This window comes from Canis lupus, chromosome X, assembly GCF_011100685.1.
Source record: "Canis lupus familiaris isolate Mischka breed German Shepherd chromosome X, alternate assembly UU_Cfam_GSD_1.0, whole genome shotgun sequence".
NCBI classification, from domain to species: Eukaryota; Metazoa; Chordata; class Mammalia; order Carnivora; family Canidae; genus Canis; species Canis lupus.
The window spans coordinates 54,127,667-54,147,051 of NC_049260.1; the positions used below are offsets into that span (position 1 = coordinate 54,127,667).

The window sequence follows — 19,385 nt, forward strand, 5'->3', positions numbered from 1 at the left end:
TAAATAACTAAATAAAAATCTTTAAAAAGAACTAGAGGAAACTCTGATTTAAAAAGTAAGGTAAGATACACCTCAGTGGCTTAGTTGAGCATCTGCCTTCAGCTCAGGTCATGATTCCAGCCCTGTATCAGGCTCCCTGCTCAGTGGGGAGTCTTACTCTCTCCCCGCCCAGCTTGTTCTCTCTCCTTTTTCTTTCTCTCTCTCTCTAATAAATAAATAAATAAATAAATAAATAAATAAATAAAATCTTCAAAAAATGAAAAATAAAAAGTAAGAAGCTATGATGACAGTGTTTCTTTAAGTAGAAAATATTAACAGAGATAGACATTATTTTTAAATGAACCAAATGGACGTTCTGTGGTTAAAAATACAATAACTAGCCTTTCGGCACTGTGGCCACAGCCATGAGTATGCTCAGGCTTCAGAAGAGGCTTGCCTCCAGTGTCCTCTGCTGTGGCAAAAAGAAGGTCTGGTTGGACCCCAATGAGACCAATGAAATTGCCAATGCAAACTCCCGTCAGCAGATACAAAAACTGATCAAAGATGGGCTGATTATCTGGAAGCCTGTGACTGTCCATTCCCGAGCTCGGTGCCAGAAAAATACTCTGGCCCACCAGAAGGGCAGGCATATGGGCATTGGTAAGAGAAAAGGTATTGCCAATGCTCAAATGCCTGAGAAGGTAACATGAATGAGAAGGATGAGAATTCTACGCAGGCTGCTCAGAAGATACCGTGACTCTAAAATTGACCACCACATGTATCATAGCCTGTACCCGAAAGTGAAGGGTAACATGTTCAAGAACACGTGGATTTTCATGGAACACATTCACAAGCTGAAGGCAGACAAGGCTCGCAAGAAGCTTCTAGCTGACCAGGCTGAGGCCCACAGATCCAAGACCAAGGAGGCCTGCAAGTGCCATGAAGAGCGGCTCTAGGCGAAGAAGGAGGAAATCATCAAGACTCTGTCCAAGGAGGAAGAGACCAAGAAATAAAACTCCGTCTCTCTTGTCTGTACATAGTGGCTTCAGCATTAATCAGATCAGTAATTCAATAAAACAAACCTTTATCTGCCAAAACAATACAATAACTAGAATAGAAAATTCACTACAGGGGTTCAAGAGTAAATGGAGCTGATAGAAAAAAAGAATTTATGAACTTGTAGATAAATCATTAGAGATTGTACAATATGGAAATCAGAAAAAAAAAGAAAGAAGAAAAGGTAACAGAACCTAAGAGAAATGTGAGATACTATTAAGTGCACCAATATACATGTATTGGGAGTACCAGAAGGAGACCACAGAAAGGATACCTAGAGATAATGACTGAAAACTTCCCTAATTTGATTTAAAACATTGACCTACACATTCAAGAAACTTTATGAAGTTCAAGTAGAATAAAGGCAAAGAGATCTACACCCACACACATCATAGTTAAAATGCTGAATGACAAAGTCTAAGAAAAAAATCTTAAAAGCAGCAAGAGAGAAATAAATCATAATATGCAAGGGGTCCCTTGTAGCTGACTTTTAATCAATAACAATGAAGATCAGAAGGCAGTGAAATGACATATTCAAAGTACTGAAAGAAAAAAATCAACCAAGAAATTTATATTCAGTAAAACTGCTTTTTCAATTTTATGTTTTAAATTTATTTTTGAGTGAGAGAGAGTCAAAGTGAGGGGAGGGGCAGAGGGAGAGGGAGACAAGTGGATTCCCCACTGAGCAGGGAGCCCAACATGGGCCTTGACCCCAGGACCCTGAGATGATGACCTAAGCTGAAATCAAGAGTCGGATGTTCAACTGACTGAGTGCCCCAGATGCCCCAAAAACTATTTGTTTAAAATGAAGAAAAAAATTAAGACATCTCCAATTTGGTAGTTATTCTAAATGTAAACACGAAGTTACTTTATAAGAGCAATTCCATTCTTAGGTATATAGCCAAGAGAAGCTTTTTAAAAAATATGTCTACACAAAGATGTGTACATGAATATTCATAGTAGCATTATTTATCTTAGCTAAATGCTGCTTTCACCAGCAGATGAAATAATAAACAAAATGTTCTATGTCCATACAATAGAATATTATTTGGCCATAAAAAGGAATGAAGTACTGATACATACTACAAAATGGATGAATCTTGAAAACATTATACTAAGTGGATAAAGTCAGCCACAATAAAAACACATATTTTATGATTCCATTTATATGAAAGATCCATAATAGACAAATCTATAGATATATAAAATAGATTATGATTGCTTAGGGCTGGTGGCAGGAGCAATAGGGAGCTGAAGTGTTGTGGCTAAAGGGTACAGTGTTTCTTTTGGGACTAATGAAAATGTTCTAAAATCAATTGTGGTGATGTTTGTACAACTCTGTGAGTAGACTAAAAACCAGTGAATTATACACTTATATGGGTAAATTCTATGGTATGTGAATTATATATCAATAAATCTGTTACGAAAAAAGGGAATAAAATATGTGATATACATAACGATATGTAGAATATAGAAAACATTATATGACCAAAATAAGTAGAACCCCAAAGAGTATACACTGTGTTATTCCATCTATTTGAGATTCGAAAACAAGAAAACTAATCTATTATAGTAACAGAAAACATATGCATGGTTGCCTATGGGAGCCAAGGATTAATTGAAAGTGGAAATGAAAAAACATTCAAAGTGATGGAAATGCTTTATATATTGATTTAGAGAGATAGAAGTATCCTATATACATTCATGAAAACTCACTGAGTTGTTTATTTAAGATGGGTGCATTTCATTGTATGTAGATTTTATTTAAATTAAGAGAGAGGGTATAGGAGACAGGAGAAAGGAAGAGAGGAGGGACAAAAAAAGGGAGAGTGGAAAGAGCAGATACAGAAGCTATTTATGAAGTAGATTCTATATGTTTGACATCTGGTAGGTTATAAGATCAGGAAAAGGAAGGTGTCCAAAACAACAAAAGGTGGCAGAGTAATATTCTGCAAGAATATCATTGACTTTAAAGACAGATAGATGTGTACAAGTTTCCTCCAATATCTGTGGGACCTTTTGGCAATTATCTCACTTCTCAGAGCCTTGGTTTATTCATCTATTAAAAAACCAATAGTGATCCCTCTTCTGTAAGGTTTTTACGAAGATTAATGAAATAATACCTATAAAGTAACTAGAGGGTTTGATTACTATAACACAGATTTCTTTTTTTATATAATAAATTTATTTTTTATTGGTGTTCAATTTACCAACTTACAGAATAACATCCAGTGCTCATCCCGTCAAGTGCCCCCCTCAGTGCCCGTCACCCATTCACCCCCACCCCCTGCCCTCCTCCCCTTCCACCACCCCTAGTTTGTTTCCCAGAGTTAGGAGTCTTTATGTTCTGTCTCCCTTTCTGATATTTCCCACACACTTCTTCTCCCTTCCCTTATATTCCCTTTCACTGTTATTTATATTCCCCAAATGAATGAGAACATATAATGTTTGTCCTTCTCCGATTGACTTACTTCACTCAGCATAATACCCTCCAGTTCCATCCACGTTGAAGCAAATGGTGGGTATTTGTCGTTTCTAATGGCTGAGTAATATTCCATTGTATACATAAACCACATCTTCTTTATCCATTCATCTGTCAATGGACATCAAGGCTCCTTCCACAGTTTGGCTATTGCGGACATTGCTGCTAGAAACATTGGGGTGCAGGTGTCCCGGCTTTCATTGCATCTGAATCTTTGGGGTAAATCCCCAACAGTGCAGGGTCGTAGGGCAGGTCTATTTTTAACTCTTTGAGGAACCTCCACACAGTTTTCCAGAGTGGCTGCACCAGTTCACATTCCCACCAACAGTGTAAGAGGGTTCCCCTATCTCCACATCCTCTCCAACATTTTTATTTCCTGCCTTCTTAATTTTCCCCATTATCACTGGTGTGAGGTGGTATCTCATTGTGGTTTTGATTTGTATTTCCCTGATGGCAAGTGATGCAGAGCATTTTCTCATGTACGTGTTGGCCATGCCTACGTCTTCCTCTGTGAGATTTCTCTTCATGTCTTTTGCCCACTTCATGATTGGATTGTTTGTTTCTTTGGTGTTGAGTTTAATAAGTTTAATAAGTTCTTTATAGATCTTGGAAACTAGCCCTTATCTGATACGTCATTTGCAAATATCTTCTCCCATTCTGTAGGTTGTCTTTTAGTTTTGTTGACTGTATCCTTTGCTGTGCAAAAGCTTCTTATCTTGATGAAGTCCCAATAGTTCATTTTTGCTTTTGTTTCTTTTGCCTTCATGGATGTATCTTGCAAGAAGTTACTGTGGCTGAGTTCAAAAAGGGTGTTGCCTGTGTTCTCCTCTAGGATTTTGATGGAATCTTGTCTCACATTTAGATCTTTCAACCATTTTGAGTTTATCTTTGTGTATGGTGCAAGAGAGTGGTCTAGTTTCATTCTTTTGCATGTGGATGTACAATTTTCCCAGCACCATTTATTGAAGAGACTGTCTTTCTTCCAGTGGATAGTCTTTCCTCCTTTATCGAATATTAGTTGACCATAAAGTTCAGGGTCCATTCTGGGGTCTCTATTCTGTTCCATTGATCTATATGTCTGTTTTTGTGCCAGTACCACACTGTCTTGATCACCACAGCTTTGTAGCACAACCTGAAATCTGGCATTGTGATGCCCCCAGATATGGTTTTCTTTTTTAAAATTCCCCTGGCTTTTCGGGGTCTTTTCTGATTCCACACAAATCTTAAAATAATTTGTTCTACCTCTCTGAAGAAAGTCCATGGTGTTTTGATAGGGATTGCATTAAACGTGTAAATTGCCCTGGGTAACATTGACATTTTCACAATATTAATTCTGCCAGTCCATGAGCATGGAATATTTTTCCATCTCTTTGTGTCTTTCTCAATTTCATTCAGAAGTGTCCTGTAGTTTTTAGGGTATAGATCTTTACCTCTTTGGTTAGGTTTATTCCTAGGTATCTTATGCTTTTGGGTGCAATTGTAAATGGGATTGACTCCTTCATTTCTCTTTCTTCAGTCTCATTGTTAGTGTATAGAAATGCCATTGATTTCTGGGCATTAATTTTGTATCCTGCCACGCTACCAAATTGCTGTATGAGTTCTAGCAATCTTGGGGTGGAGTCTTTTGGGTTTTCTATGTAGAGTATCTTGTCATTGGCGAAGAGGGAGAGTTTGACTTCTTCTTTGCCAATTTGAATGCCTTTAATGTCTTTTTGTTGTCTGATTGCTGAGGCTAGGACTTCCAGTACTCTGTTGATTAGCATGGTGAGAGTGAACATCCCTGTCTTGTTCCTGATCTTAGGGGAAAGACTTCCAGTGCTTCCCCATTGAGAATGATATTTGCTGTAAGGCATTTAAGATGTTGAGGAATGTTCCCTCTATCCCTACACTCTGAAGAGTTTTGATCAGGAATGGATGCTGTATTTTGTCAAATGCTTTCTCTGCATCTAATGAGAGGATCATATGGTTCTTGGTCTTTCTCTTGCTGATATGATGAATCACATTGATTGTTTTACGAATGTTGAACCAGCCTTGTGTCCCGGGGATAAATCCTACTTAATCATGGTGAATAATTTTCTTAATGTACTGTTGGATCCTATTGGCCAGTATCTTGTTGAGAATTTTTGCATCCATGTTCATCAGGGATATAGGTCTGTAATTCTCTTTTTTGGTGGGGTCTTTGGTTTTGGAATTAAGGTGATGCTGGCCTCATAGAACGAATTTGGAAGTACTCCATCTCTTTCTATCTTTCCAAACAGCTTTAGGAGAATAGGTATGGTTTGGTTTCTTCTTTCAATGTTTGATAGAATTCCCCTGGGAAGCCATCTGGCCCTGGACTTTTGTGTCTTGGGAGGTTTTTGATGACTGCTTCAATTTCCTCCCTGGTTATTGGCCTATTCAGGTTTTCTATTTCTCCCTGTTCCAGTTTTGGTAGTTTGTGGCTTTCCAGGAATGTGTCCATTTCTTCTAGATTGCCTAATTTATTGGCGTATAGCTGTTCATAATATGTTTTTAAAATCGTTTGTATTTCCTTGGTGTTGGTAGTGATCTCTCCTTTCTCATTCATGATTTTATTAATTTGAGTCTCCTCTCTCTTCTTTTTAATAAGGTTGGCTAATGGTTTATCTACCTTATTAATTCTTTCAAAGAACCAACTCCTGGTTCTGTTGATCTGTTCCACAGTTCTTCTGGTCTCGATTTCATTGAGTTCTGCTCGAATCTTTATTAACTCTCTTCTTCTGCTGGCTGTAGGATCTATTTGCTGTTTTTTCTCTAGCTCCTTTATGTGTAAGGTTAGCTTTTGTATTTGAGTTCTTCCAGTTTTTGAATGGATGCTTGTATTGCGATGTATTTCCCCCTTAGGACTGCTTTTGCTGCATCCCAAAGATTTTAAAAGGTTGTATCTTCATTCTCATTAGTTTCCATGAATCTTTTTAATTCTTCCTTAATTTCCTGGTTGACCCTTTCATCTTTTAGCAGGATGGTCCTTAACTGCCACGTGTTTGAGGTCCTTCCAAACTTCTTCTTGTGATTTAGTTCTAATTTCAAGGTATTATGGTCTGAGAGTATGCAGGGGATGATCCCAATCTTTTGGTATCAGTTCAGACCCGATTTGTGACCCAGTATGTGGTCTATTCTGGAGAAAGTTCCATGTGCACTTGAGAAGAATGTGTATTCAGTTGAGTTTGGATGTAAAGTTCTGTAGATATCTGTGAAATCCATCTGGTCCAGTGTATCATTTAAAGCTCTTGTTTCTTTGGAGATGTTGTGCTTAGAAGAGCTACCGAGGGTAGAAAGAGCTAGATTGAAGTCACCAAGTATAAGTGTATTATTATCTAAGTATTTCTTCACTTTGGTTATTAATTGGTTTAAATATTTGGCAGCTCCCACATTCGGGGCATATATATGGAGGATTGTTAAGCCCTCTTGTTGGATAGACCCTTTAAGTACGAGATAGTGTCCCTCTTCATCTCTCACTACAGTCTTCGGGGTAAATTTTAGTTTATCTGATATAAGGTGGCTACCCCTGCTTTCTTTTGAGGACCATTTGAATGGTAAATGGTTCTCCAACCTTTTATTTTCAGGCTGTAGGTGTCCTTCTGTCTAAAATGAGTCTCTTGTAGACAGCAAATAGATGGGTCCTGCTTTTTTATCCAGTCTGAAACCCTGTGCCTTTTGATGGGGTCATTAAGCCCGTTCACGTTCAGAGTTACTATTGAAAGATATGAGTTTAGTGTCATCATGATATCTATTCAGTCCTTGTTTTTGTGGACTGTTCCACTGAACTTCTTCTTAAAGGGGAATTTTAAGAGTCCCCCTTAAAATTTCTTGCAGAGCTGGTTTGGAGGTCACATATTCTTTCAGTTGCTGCCTGTCTTGGAAGCTCTTTATCTCTCCTTCCATTTTGAATGAGAGCCTTGCTGGATAAAGTATTCTTGGTTGCATGTTCTTCTCATTTAGGACCCTGAATATATCCTGCCAGCCCTTTTTGGCCTGCCAGGTCTCTGTGGAGAGGTCTGCTGTTACCCTAATACTCCTCTCCATAAAAGTCAGGGATTTCTTGTCTCTTGCTGCTTTAAGGATCTTCTCTTTATCTTTGGAATTTGCAAGCTTAACTAGTAAATGTCGACGTGTTGAACGGTTTTTATTGATTTTAGGGGGGGATCTCTCTATTTCTTAGATCTGAATGCCTGTTTCCCTTCCCAGATTAGGAAAGTTTTCAGCTATGATTTGCTCAAATACATATTCTGGCCCTCTGTCCCTTTCGGTGCCCCAATTAAACGTAGGTTTTTCTTCCTCAGGCTGTTGTTTATTTCCCTTAATCTATCTTCATGGTCTTTTAATTGTTTGTCTCTTTTTTCCTCAGTTTCCCTCTTTGCCATCAACTTGTCTTCTATGTCACTCACTCATTCTTCCACCTCGCTAACCCTCGTCATTAGGACTTCTAGTTTGGATTGCATCTCATTCAATTGATTTTTAATTTCTGCCTGATTAGCTCTAAATTCTGCAGTCATGAAGTCTCTTGAGTCCTTTATGCTTTTTTCTAGAGCCACCAGTAGCTGTATAATAGTGCTTCTGAATTGGCTTTCTGACATTGAATTGTAATCCAGATTTTGTAACTCTGTGGGAGAGAGGACTGTTTCTGATTCTTTCTTTTGAGGTGAGGTTTTCCTTCTAGTCATTTTGCTCAGTGCAGAATGGCCAAAAACAAGTTGTATTGGGCAAAAGAGAAAAAGAGAGGAGAGCAAGAAGGAAAGAAAAGAGAAAAAGAAAAAAGAAAAAAGGAAGAAAAAAGAAAAAGAGAAAGAAAAAGAAAGAAAGGAAAAAAAGGGTGGGGGAAGTGAACAGAAAGCAAAAAGAAAACAGAAAAAAAAAAAAACACGGGGGAGTATCTTCTGATTCTGTATACTTTAAGTCCCTTGAGTTCCCCTGGAACTTGTCTGTCTGGCTGGTCTTCTGGGGGAGGGGCCTGTTGTGCTGATTTTCAGGTGTTAGCACTTGGGGGAGCTGCTCTGCCCCCTGCCTGGTGCAGGGCTCAGTGGGGGTTGTTTACCCTGTGAGGCCCCAAGAGGAACAACCACAGTGGCGGCGGCCAGCTCTGGAGCCCTGGATTCAGCTCCCGCAGGAACTACAGAGCTCTCTGTCTGCAGGGCCTGGAGGCTCCGGGGCCGGGCCGCTGATCTGTTCAGCTCCGGGCAGGAGCGTCCTTACTCTCCTGGGCCCTCGCGGCCTCTGCCTGTCCCGGGGGGAGGCCGGATCCTGGGCTGTGTCCCGGCACCCTGTGCCCTGGGGCCTGCGCTGTTGGATTCACGCTCCCGGGCCGCGCAGCCGCCTCTCCGCGGAGCCCCGCCGGAGCCCCTCCGAGCTGCTCCCGGGTCAATGCAAGCACACGCTGCAGCCCTTTAGGGAGCTCGGCGCACTCTCCCCCGGGCGCAGTTGCTCTGTTAGTGTCCCAGGGAGCCTGAGGGCATCCCCGCCCTTCTGGGGTCCTGCTCTAACTCCCTGCAAGCGCCTTTCCGCCCTGGAAGATTAGTGAAGCTCCTGCTTCTCTGGGATGGAGCTTTCCTGTCCTGGGGGCAGTCGCCCCGGCCTTAGCCCAGCTCCTCGCGGGGCCCCTCTCCCTTGGATGCCTTTTGTTTCTTTATTTCTGCCCCCCCCCCCCGCCCCGTCTTCCTACCTTGATAGAAGCGCGAACTCTTCTCACTGTAGCATTCCAGCTGTTCTCTCTTTAAATCTCAGGCCGAATTCGTAGGTTTTCAGGATGATTTGAAGGTTATCTAGGTAATTTGGTGGGGACAGGTGACTTGGGGGACCCTACTCTTCCGCCATCTTGCCCCGCCTCCTATAACTCAGATTTCTAACTTTGCCCTTAGATAGGTCAAGCCCTGTATCTAGAACAAGATAAAGGTCTCAGATACAGGGAGGAGTTGTACAAGGAATACCCAAAGAAAGAAGTCAGAAAGTGAGGATGAGCAGGAGTTTTCCAGCATAATGAGGGGTAGACTTGAAGCCTAGGATGAACATTATGAGATCTACTTCTAGAAACCCTCTCCCAACCCAATTCTCAAGCTGGGAGGTGGGATGCTAGTGGTATCACCACTCTGTCAGCTCATACTCAGAGAGGCATAAACTCTTCGAACCTGTCTTCTTATTTCTGCCTGGATGGTCAGACCAGTTTTCTGGTGCTGTAGATAAAGGGGCACTCTCTCAGAGAGCAATGGGATATTTCCCTGAGGTCTGTGGGGAAGCCCACATCTTTTGCATCAGATCAAGAACCTGCACCCTTTTCCATCCATGCTCTAGTGCCCAAAGTCATGCAGAGCCCAGAAGGTGGGAGATGGGCTAATACACTTTTCTCCCAGCTCATGTACCTCTGAGCCAGAGCTATCTGACAAAAAGCAGAAGTTGAGTCATGGTTTCTGGGTTAACTTCAAGGCAGACTTGGGAAGGATCATATTCTTAGATCTTGAGATGGGTGCTTGGAGATCATAGGGGGCTTCAGGCTGGTGATTTTGAGGCTGAGAATGCTCTGAGAGAAATCATTCCATTCTCAGTGTCTTAAATGCCTGGATTTTTTTCCCGTTCACTTTCCACATCCCTAAAAGAGGTCTGAGGGGTGGGGGAGTCTGGATACAAGCCAAAGTGGGTGCCCGTACTTTCCGGTCATGGCCTGAACCTCTCCAGTATCAGAATCTGACAGGTTATTTCCTGCCTCTCTCCCAAGAGATAGCCATGTTCTTGGCAGCATTGGAGAGAGGACTAGGGGTGGCTATAAGATGCTGGGGAAAGTGGCCAATAATTTGGAGGTCTCAACCTTTTTTCAGAAGTCACCTCAGGTGAGGAAAAGCAACCTTATTTACCATGGAGGGGGCAGCAGAGGCCAATTTACCAAACCTTTACCCTACACTCAGAACTCCTGGGTTAGAATCTGTTTGTGTTTGTGCATGGAGTCATATCTGGGTTCAGCTCAATGCCAGGCAGTATGACCTCCCGGTAGGCCAGTACAGACCTGACTCAATGTAGGGAGTGGAGGAAGTCCAAAAAGCAACCAGAGAAATCAGAGAAGAGGAATGGCTCCAGGGCAGTGGGATAACCTTGAAAACCCAAAATGCCACAATAGGTAAGTCCAAAGCATGGTAAGGGAGGAGGGCAGTTATTTATATATAGTCAGTTTTTACTATGTGCACAGATATCTCTCCTTCCCTAACTGACTTTCACATAGAAACATTCTTATCCCACTTCTCATATTCTAGGCTGAGCTCTCCTAGCCTAGAACTCCTGCTCAGAAATATTGCTTCAACTCCTCTCCCAGATCATTCTAGCAATGGCTTTTTCCCACATCCACCATACTGGCCTCTCTGGACTGGAAAAGCTTACTTCTTAACCTTTATGGTCCATAAATTTAGGCTACCCAATTCAGGGACCCTAGGGAGAGTTTCACCCTTCCCCTAGGTATACCAAAAAGGATTAGTCATTGGTCATTTCTTGGGGAAGAGGGAGAGTCTGGTAACTAGTGCTAGTTTGATTAGTTACTAACTCGGAAGACATCGGCCATCTACATTCTGCAAATGAGCTGAAAGCCAGAAACACTCGTGAAAGATAGGTCATTATTGGAGGAGTCCAGAAGCAAGCTCAGACGTCAGAGTGGAAAGGGATAGCCTGTTAACTGACATAGCAAAGCACACAATGGCATAGACTTAGGAGGCCACATAGCTGATAAAGTAAACAAGTACAGCTATAAGCCTAGACCAACTCGTGAAGGTGCTGAGCTTCCCTGAGATACATCCTAGGGAAGTCTCATGTGCTTTTCCTCCTAAAGTTCTAGACCATGTGTCAGGTTCAGACCAACCCCAAGAGATCTACTGGCTTCTTTCCTAAAGGCCTTCCTTCTTAAAGGACTCAGTCTCCTTTCCTTTTCTCTCTAAAGCCGTCCTTGGCACTCATCTCTTTGGTTGGGGCACAGCTCTTCTTTGGACTGGCTAAAGAGTGGGATGAAGTCATTCTGGCACTCCCCCCAAAATAAATCTAATGACAAACCCTCAGGTAAAGATCTCTACTGATCACCACCCAGGCAAAACAGAACAGAGGTAAAAATAGCAACACAATGCCCAGACTAGATTTGGCGAATTGTTACAGTGGGATGAACATAAAACGGCAAAGGTTCCATCTTCTGAAGCCCCCCAGATTGAGGAGCCTGAGATTGAAGAGATTAGTCTCTATCTCCTGACTTCCTTCTGAGATGACCACTAGAAGTTCTATGAGGCTTTTTCCCTCTGTATTTCTTATCTGGAGGATGGGGGTCACTTCCCCCTAACACTCCACCCCCACACACAAACATTTCTCTCAACTCATGCCTGAGAAGCCCCTTCTGGGCATGGGAAACTTTTATCTCTGAGGATATTCTTCCCTGGCCCACAAGCTTCTGCTATACACAGAAATTGTCCCCTCTGGGAATTTCTTCCCAGCAGAGAAACTGAGTTAATAATCTGCTGGCAAATGTGTTTCAAGCAACAGAATAGAAAGCACCATGAAAGAAGAAAAAGAGAACACTTACCTTGTCCTACAAAGAATAGTTCAGGGTGGGCTAAAATATACTGAGGACCATGTACGAGGCACTTTGGAACCATCATGACATTTCTTCTACATAACAGACTTATGAAGTAGCTGTTTTTCCTATTTCACTGATAGGAAAACTGAAAGGTTCTAACCACTTGTGCTCACTGGGATGTAAACCCAGGCCCGCATGACTCCAAAGTCTGTGCTATTTTGACTACCAATGTGCTGCTTTCTGAAGAGGGTGGGATCCATAGACCAGAACCCACAAGGTCAGCTGAAAGAGGCAACTTCTAGATCACTATGGCAAATCCCAAACCTGTGGAAATGAACCAGAGACCAACCCTCTGGAGGACAAGATAGCTACAGAGCCAAAATGCAGCATACACCAGGCTGTGGGCCTCTACCCAGAAGCATTGCAGGAAGAGGTTGAGGGAGGGACTTAAAGAGAAGCCCAAGTCTAGGCAACCCAGGCCTTCCCCGGGTCAAAGTCCCAGGTCATGTATAGAACAGCATTCAAGGTGACTCAGACCCTAGTGCTCAGCCACTTCTGCTGCTTTGAGACCTTCGCTTCATTCTCTTTTATATCCAGCTCTGTTGGTGGCAGGGGATGAGGCAGACAGTGACAGTAGTATTGAGTTGTGGAGGATGGAACTTCCTTGTCCTCTGGTTCTATCTTTCACCTTTCACTAGGTTGTTCTCTGTGGCAGATGAGGCAGGAAGTTGTAGAGGGGGGCTTTCTGGCCTTCACAAGCAATCTGCACCATATCCCAGACCAGTAGCATTTTGGCCAAGGTCTTGCCTAGCTTATGGGGCTGGCTCCAGAGAGGACCTGAAGAGCAGTACTGAAGGGGCCTATCTGCCCACCAATAGCTGGAAAATCTACCTCTGTCTCTACAGATAGGTCTCTTATTGACCCATAAGAAAATACCTAGTAAATAGGGGCAGCCCCGGTGGTGCAACGGTTTGGCGCTGCCTGCAGCCTGGGGTGTGATCCTGGAGACCCGGGATCGAGTCCTGCATCGGGCTCCCTGCTTCTCCCTCTGCCTGTGTCTCTGCCTCTCTATCTGTGTCTATGAATAAATAAATAAAATCTCAAAAAAAAAAAGAAAAGAAAATACCTAGTAAATAAAGAAACCACTTCCCTTCTTAGGAGAAACCAATTGCATTGAAAAGAGAACCTTCATGGGGGAAGGACCTGTGATGACCTCCCAACTCTGCCCCATTAAATCTTCTTTTCCCTTTAAGGTCCTAGGTCTCACTCTGACCTTACCACTCTTACTCGCTTGGTAAAACAGAACACAGAGTCTGCCAGATTGGAGCAAAGAGAACCTTGGGAAGGAGAGCATGCTGGAGATTAACTCTCATTCCTGACATCCACCAGTGGGCCCCCATAGTAGGGCTCTGCCTCTATCTCATCCACCCCTGTTGTCACAGTATTTGCACAAAGAAATTCCTGAAACACACTGGGGGAAGCACAGGGCAATATCAGAAACCCAAACAGCCCAGATTCCACAGCACCCAACTGTGAGCCAACCATGGCTAATTCTTTACTGCGACTCACACACTGTCTGTACTACATCTGGGTTCCAAAATGGCATATGCCTGGCTCCTTCCCTTTGGGCCATAACCTTTGTTCACAAGGAGGGCAATTCATAACTCTAACCTCAGTGGGCAAGTGTTTGAGGACTGGATTCCCTCCTCAGCCAATACTGCAGAAATCTGAATCCCAGACTTCCTAGAGGACTCCTTTTTTCAGCCCTGGTGAATATGTTTCTTTCTCAGGTGATTCTCAGGACTCCATTGTGATGGATATCATTTATTATCCAGTTCAGGTAAAAGCCAGTCCCCTACATTAAGAGGCATGGCTTTGACCTTTATAGGTCTATACAGGCTCCATAGTTTGACAACGCTTCAGTTTTAGAAGACCATTAACATACAAATACTAAGCGTAGCCTACATACAGTATAAGGATGGCACCTCTGTACTGTGAAATATGGGGACTTGCATGTAGCCCCAAATAATAACCTTTATAACTCTTTGGATACGACTAAAACAGCATATTTCCATCCTTGCTATGAGAAGCATGAGAAAATAGGTTTATATTTTGCTTTGGTTTGTTTTTTGTTTTTTGTTTTTTTGGTGTTGATTGCTTGTTTCTAACTCTAAAGACAATTTTATTTTAATTAAACCAAGAGCCTGAAATTATCTTTAGTACCAAATATTATCCCAGATTCATGTGAACTTGAAAAAACATTTGGGTTAGTTTCTGAGTTTTGGAATGCCCAAATCTTACAAGTGCTTGCCTTTAAACTAATGAAATAGAGTTCCTATACAAATGAATTTTAGCAATACTATCCACAGGTAGAAAAAATACAACCTACACAGACACCCATACAGACAAGACAGATGAACACACATACACAGACAAGATACAATCTCCTAGCTTTTGTTTTTACTAATATTTGTGAAAAAAACAATAAAAGCCCAATTTCTAAATATCTCCCTTTTTTTATGAAAAACTTTTCCCTATAGTTCTCCTTATTCTTTATTTCAAAGAATTGCTTGGGGCACTTGGGTGGCTCAGTTGGCTAAATGCCCATCTCTTGATTTTAGCTCAGGTTATGACCTCAGGGTCATGAGAATAAGCCCCACAAAGCTGGCTGCATGGAGCCTGTTCTTAAACAGGCTGTTCTTTCTCCCTCTCTCTTTGCCTGTCCCACACTGCTAGCATGTGCTCTCTCTTCCTCTCAGTCCCTCTTAAAAGAAAAGACAAAAAAGACAAAGAATTGCTTAGGTCTAGAGAAGATGGGGCAGAAAATTTACATCACAAAGGCAGAGAGAGAGCATCTACATTTCCTCCAAAGTGAAAATCTGGTGTATATGTTTTTGCGAGGTGCTAGAGTCTGGACATTCTAGTAGTTTTTCTTTTTTAACTCTTTTTCTCTTTTACTTCTTCAGTTTCAGCCAATTGTAAGCTGTTTTTACATTTAAAGATGTAAGATGTATAATTTCACTGTATATAAAGAATGCAGAACAATTTTTGTTTGTTTTCCAGAATTTCAGGGTACTTGCAATTTAAAATTAACCTTCCTTTCTCCTAAATACAGTACAATTTTGTTCCAATTGCTTGTGTTTTTACAATATCCACAAACACTTAAAGAGGAATAGGCAAGGGCACCTGGGTGGCTCAGTGGTTGAGTGTCTGCCTACCCCTCAGGACCCTGGGATCAAGTCCTGCATTAGGCTCCCCATAGGGAGCCTGCTTCTCTCTCTGCCTGTCTCTGCCTCTCTCTGTGTCTCTCATGAATAAATAAATAAAATCTTCAATTAAAAAAGAGGAATAGAAAAAAAAGAGAAAAAATAAAAAAGAGGAATAGGCAAGGTTTGGGATTGGTACATAGGTGCACCTTGACATGTTTCTGGAGTTCCATTTCTGGTTTCATAGAGATTTGTAAGACAGAGTTGTTTTTAATTTTCTAAAGAACTAGATTCCAACCTCAATATTAAGCAAGTATTGGCCTGCCTTTTTAACTGAATTTACTTCTTTATATTAGGGAGATTTTTAACTAAAATTGGAATCAAAAGATTTTTGTCTATATAAAACATTTTTTAAAAGCCTTCTAATTCACACTTGGTTTCTATTAATCACTGAATATTGGTCTTTCACAGATCATTTGTAGGAAGGACTAAGAGAAATTTTGGTCACCTTTTCCCCTGAAGGGAAGGCAGTAAATAAGTCATCAACCTTTTAAATTTCTCTCTGAATTTTATGGGGTCTTTTAAAAGTGGAGGTAAAAGGGCTTATAATTTAAGACTTTGCTGCTACCCAGGAGACACAAATTCTTTTGCAGTGAGGGATCTCAGATGCACCTGAAATAGACATTGCTAATGAATGCTAGGAGCTAGAAGAGCCTGGATTATCAATCCCTGAAAGGTAGGAGCAGAGCAAGCCTATTGCCACTCTCAGGTGCTTTTGTTAAATTTATTTCCTGGCTTTCAGCATTTACATGAGAAACCTGTACATTTGAACCTAGAGATTAGAGAAGAGTACCCTGTAAATCTTATAGAGCAGATGAGGCCAGATTTTAGAGGAAATTTACGCTGGATGTTGACATTTATTTCTGTCTTAAGCTTAATTTCTGTGATTTTATCTTGTCAAGGGTGTCCCTGAGACTGGCCATTCTACTACTAAGATAGTTGAGAGCTCTCTATAAAGAATATTTTCTTTTAAATATAGTCAATTTAAAGGATCCATTGTTTGACCATTGACAAGTAGGATTTAATAGCGACTCAAACCAAGCCTTAATGGTTTAACCAAAGATACAAGAAGACTATCTCTGAGAGGATATGGATCCGTTACCAAAGAGTTCTCTACCAAATTTAACCAAAGAGTCACTAGGCCCTAAGAACTAGTTCCACAAATATTTTCTCCTGTTAACCTAAATTTAGAAAGAGAGAAAAGGACTCTCACCATTCTAGCTCCTTTGGACTTTGCAGATAGATATTCTAGGGGACTAACATGATAAGAAATCTCACTTTCTGCTGGCTGCTTGTCAGATGTCCCAAGGATCTCTCAGCTGCAGCAGCATCCTGGGCGAGTGGTGTCCAGCAACTTAAAGTGATCCTGACAACTATGCCAACTGTCAGAGAGGAAGACCTTCCTCTGCCCTATGGTCCTTCTAGCTGGATTTAGAATCAAATTGACATGAGACAGATCAACGGGAGAAAATCAAATTTAATAGGTATATATATGGGGAATCTACAAAGACATGAAATTCTCATGAGGAAATAGTTTTAAATTTAGGCAGGAAAGATGAAAATTAGTGGCAAGATTGCCAGTGAATGATGGGCTTGAGGAGAACTGTAGAAGTGGAAGAACCTCTACCCCTTTCAATCTTCAATATAGGAAAAATGCTGATCCTACCAATTATGTACTAAAAGAGAATTTCTTTTAGGAAGGAAGGAAATTAATGAGGTGATTTCAACGAGCTTAGGGTCTACAGCGGTTTCTTCCATGTCGTTTCCATTTTCCATCTCAGAGGATATTTGAATCCTCTTTGCTTGAGTCACCCCATTTATGTACCAAACCCTAAAATCACAAAGCCTTGAATGGCAAAAGCTTTAGAAATCTCATCTTGTGGTTATTTAAGCAGAGAAAGTTATTTAACTTCTACTTAGATACCTCCTTGCAGATTTCTTCACTAAAGGGAATTCACTACCTTTAGAGGTAACTATGATAGAAAGATCCTCTGTTTCTGCATGTTGTGGTTCATGCTTTGTATTAAAACACAGTCATGGGCAGCCTGGGTGGCTCAGTGGTTTAGTGCTGCCTTCAGCCCAGGGCGTGGTCCTGGAGACCAGGGATCAAGTCCCATGTCGGGTTCTCTGCATAGAGGCTTCAACCTCTACCTGTGTCTCTGCCTCTCTATCTATGTGTCTCTCATGAATAAATAAATAAAATCTTTTAAGAAAACAGTCATGAGGGATCCCTGGGTGGCGCAGCGGTTTGGCGCCTGCCTTTGGCCCAGGGCGTGATCCCGGAGACCCGGGATCGAATCCCACATCGGGCTCCTGGTGCATGGAGCCTGCTTCTCCCTCTGCCTGTGTCTCTGCCTCCCTCTCTCTCTCTCTGTAACTATCATAAATAAATAAAAATTAAAAAAAAAAAGAAAACAGTCATGATCTGTTAGACACATGCAGCAGATCTGTTAGAGTAAAGCCACACCCCTGTGATAGGGTGGGAATGGTCTCACTTGAAGTATCTATTTATCCTTTCACTCATTCATGCATTCACTCATTCAACAAATACTGAGTGTCTATATGTTAGGTACTATACCTGCTGCTAGAGAAACAGGGAAAAATAAAAACAGATATGGCTCTTGCTCAGACGGAGTTTGAAATGTAGTGGTTGTGATAGTAATAAAATAAGGAATCACACAAATAAGGGTGAAATACAACTGAAATAAAAGCTATGAAGAAAGGAAGACAGTTCTATGAGAAATGTAACAAAGGAACCTGGTCTAGCCTAGAGGGACAGGTCTAGGAAATCTTCTATGAGGAAGTGATGCTGGAACTGAAATTTGAGTATTAAGTAGGGTTAGCCAAATGAAGTAGATGGAGGTGGAAAGTGGAGAGAGTGTTCTAGGAAGAAGAAAAGGCATGTGCAAAGGTTCTGTGGCCAAAAAAAAATGGTATATCTGGAACTGAAAGAAGACCAGTGTGGGTGGAGCTTGAAGCATATGGGACAATGTGATGTGAGGCTGGGGATGTAAGTTTGGACAAGACCTTATAGGACCCTGTAGGCCACATTAATGATTATTTCCTCAAGTGTCATGGGAAATTATTGGACACTGTCTACACAAGGTGATAACACAATCAGCTTTAACTTTTGAAAACATTACTCTAGTTGCTCTATAGAAAATGGGTTGGAGAGAATCCAACACGGATATGTGGAGACCAGTCTGTTGTAATAGATAAAATGAGAGATGATAGTAACATAGACAAATGTGGTGACTGACAGTGTCATTGAAAATATGTGGATGTTACAATGACATGGATGGAAATGGAGGGTATTATCCTGAGCAAAATAAGTCAATCAGAGAAAGACAATTATCATGTGATTTCACTCATGTGAAATTTAAGAAACAAAACAGAGAATCATAGGGGAAAAGAGAGAAAAATAAGATGAAATCAGAGAGGGAGACAAACCATAAGAGACACTTAACTATAGGAAACAAACTGAGAGTTGCAGGAGAGGAGTGGGGGGATGGGGTAACTGGGTGATGGGTATTAATGAGGGAACGTGAAGTACTGAGCACCAGGTGTCCTATGCAATGGATGAGTAACTGAACTCTACATCTGAAACTAATGATACACTATATGTCCATTAATTGAATTTAAATAAAATAAAAAATAAAAAAGAAGAAAAAGAAAGGATGACAGAAAGATGCTTTAAACACAGAAAAAAAAAGAAAAGATGTGGACGGACTAAGAAACTTTTGAGAGGTAAAATCAATAGGAACTAGTGATGGACTGGATATGAAGGAAAGGGGTGGCCAAGAATGACTCCTAGGTTTTTGAACTGCATGACTGGATAGTTGGGATGCCATTCACGGAAAAGAGGAAAACTGGGAGGAGATCATAGGTTTGGTCTTAGATGTACTAAATTTGAGTTGTGTTTCAGTCATCTCAGTAGAGATAAATATGCAGTACATACCATAGGCATAGGCATGGATGACTTTTCCTAATGAGAGAGTATAGAGTGAGAAGATAATGCAGCTTTGAGGAACTCCAACATTTAAAAACCAGTTAG

General features: G+C 41.3%; 1 pseudogene; it reads left to right on the forward strand.

The window, feature by feature from the left end:
* Positions 1–394: 394 nt before the first annotated feature.
* Positions 395–992, forward strand: LOC100688516 (annotated as a pseudogene).
* Positions 993–19,385: the final 18,393 nt, after the last annotated feature.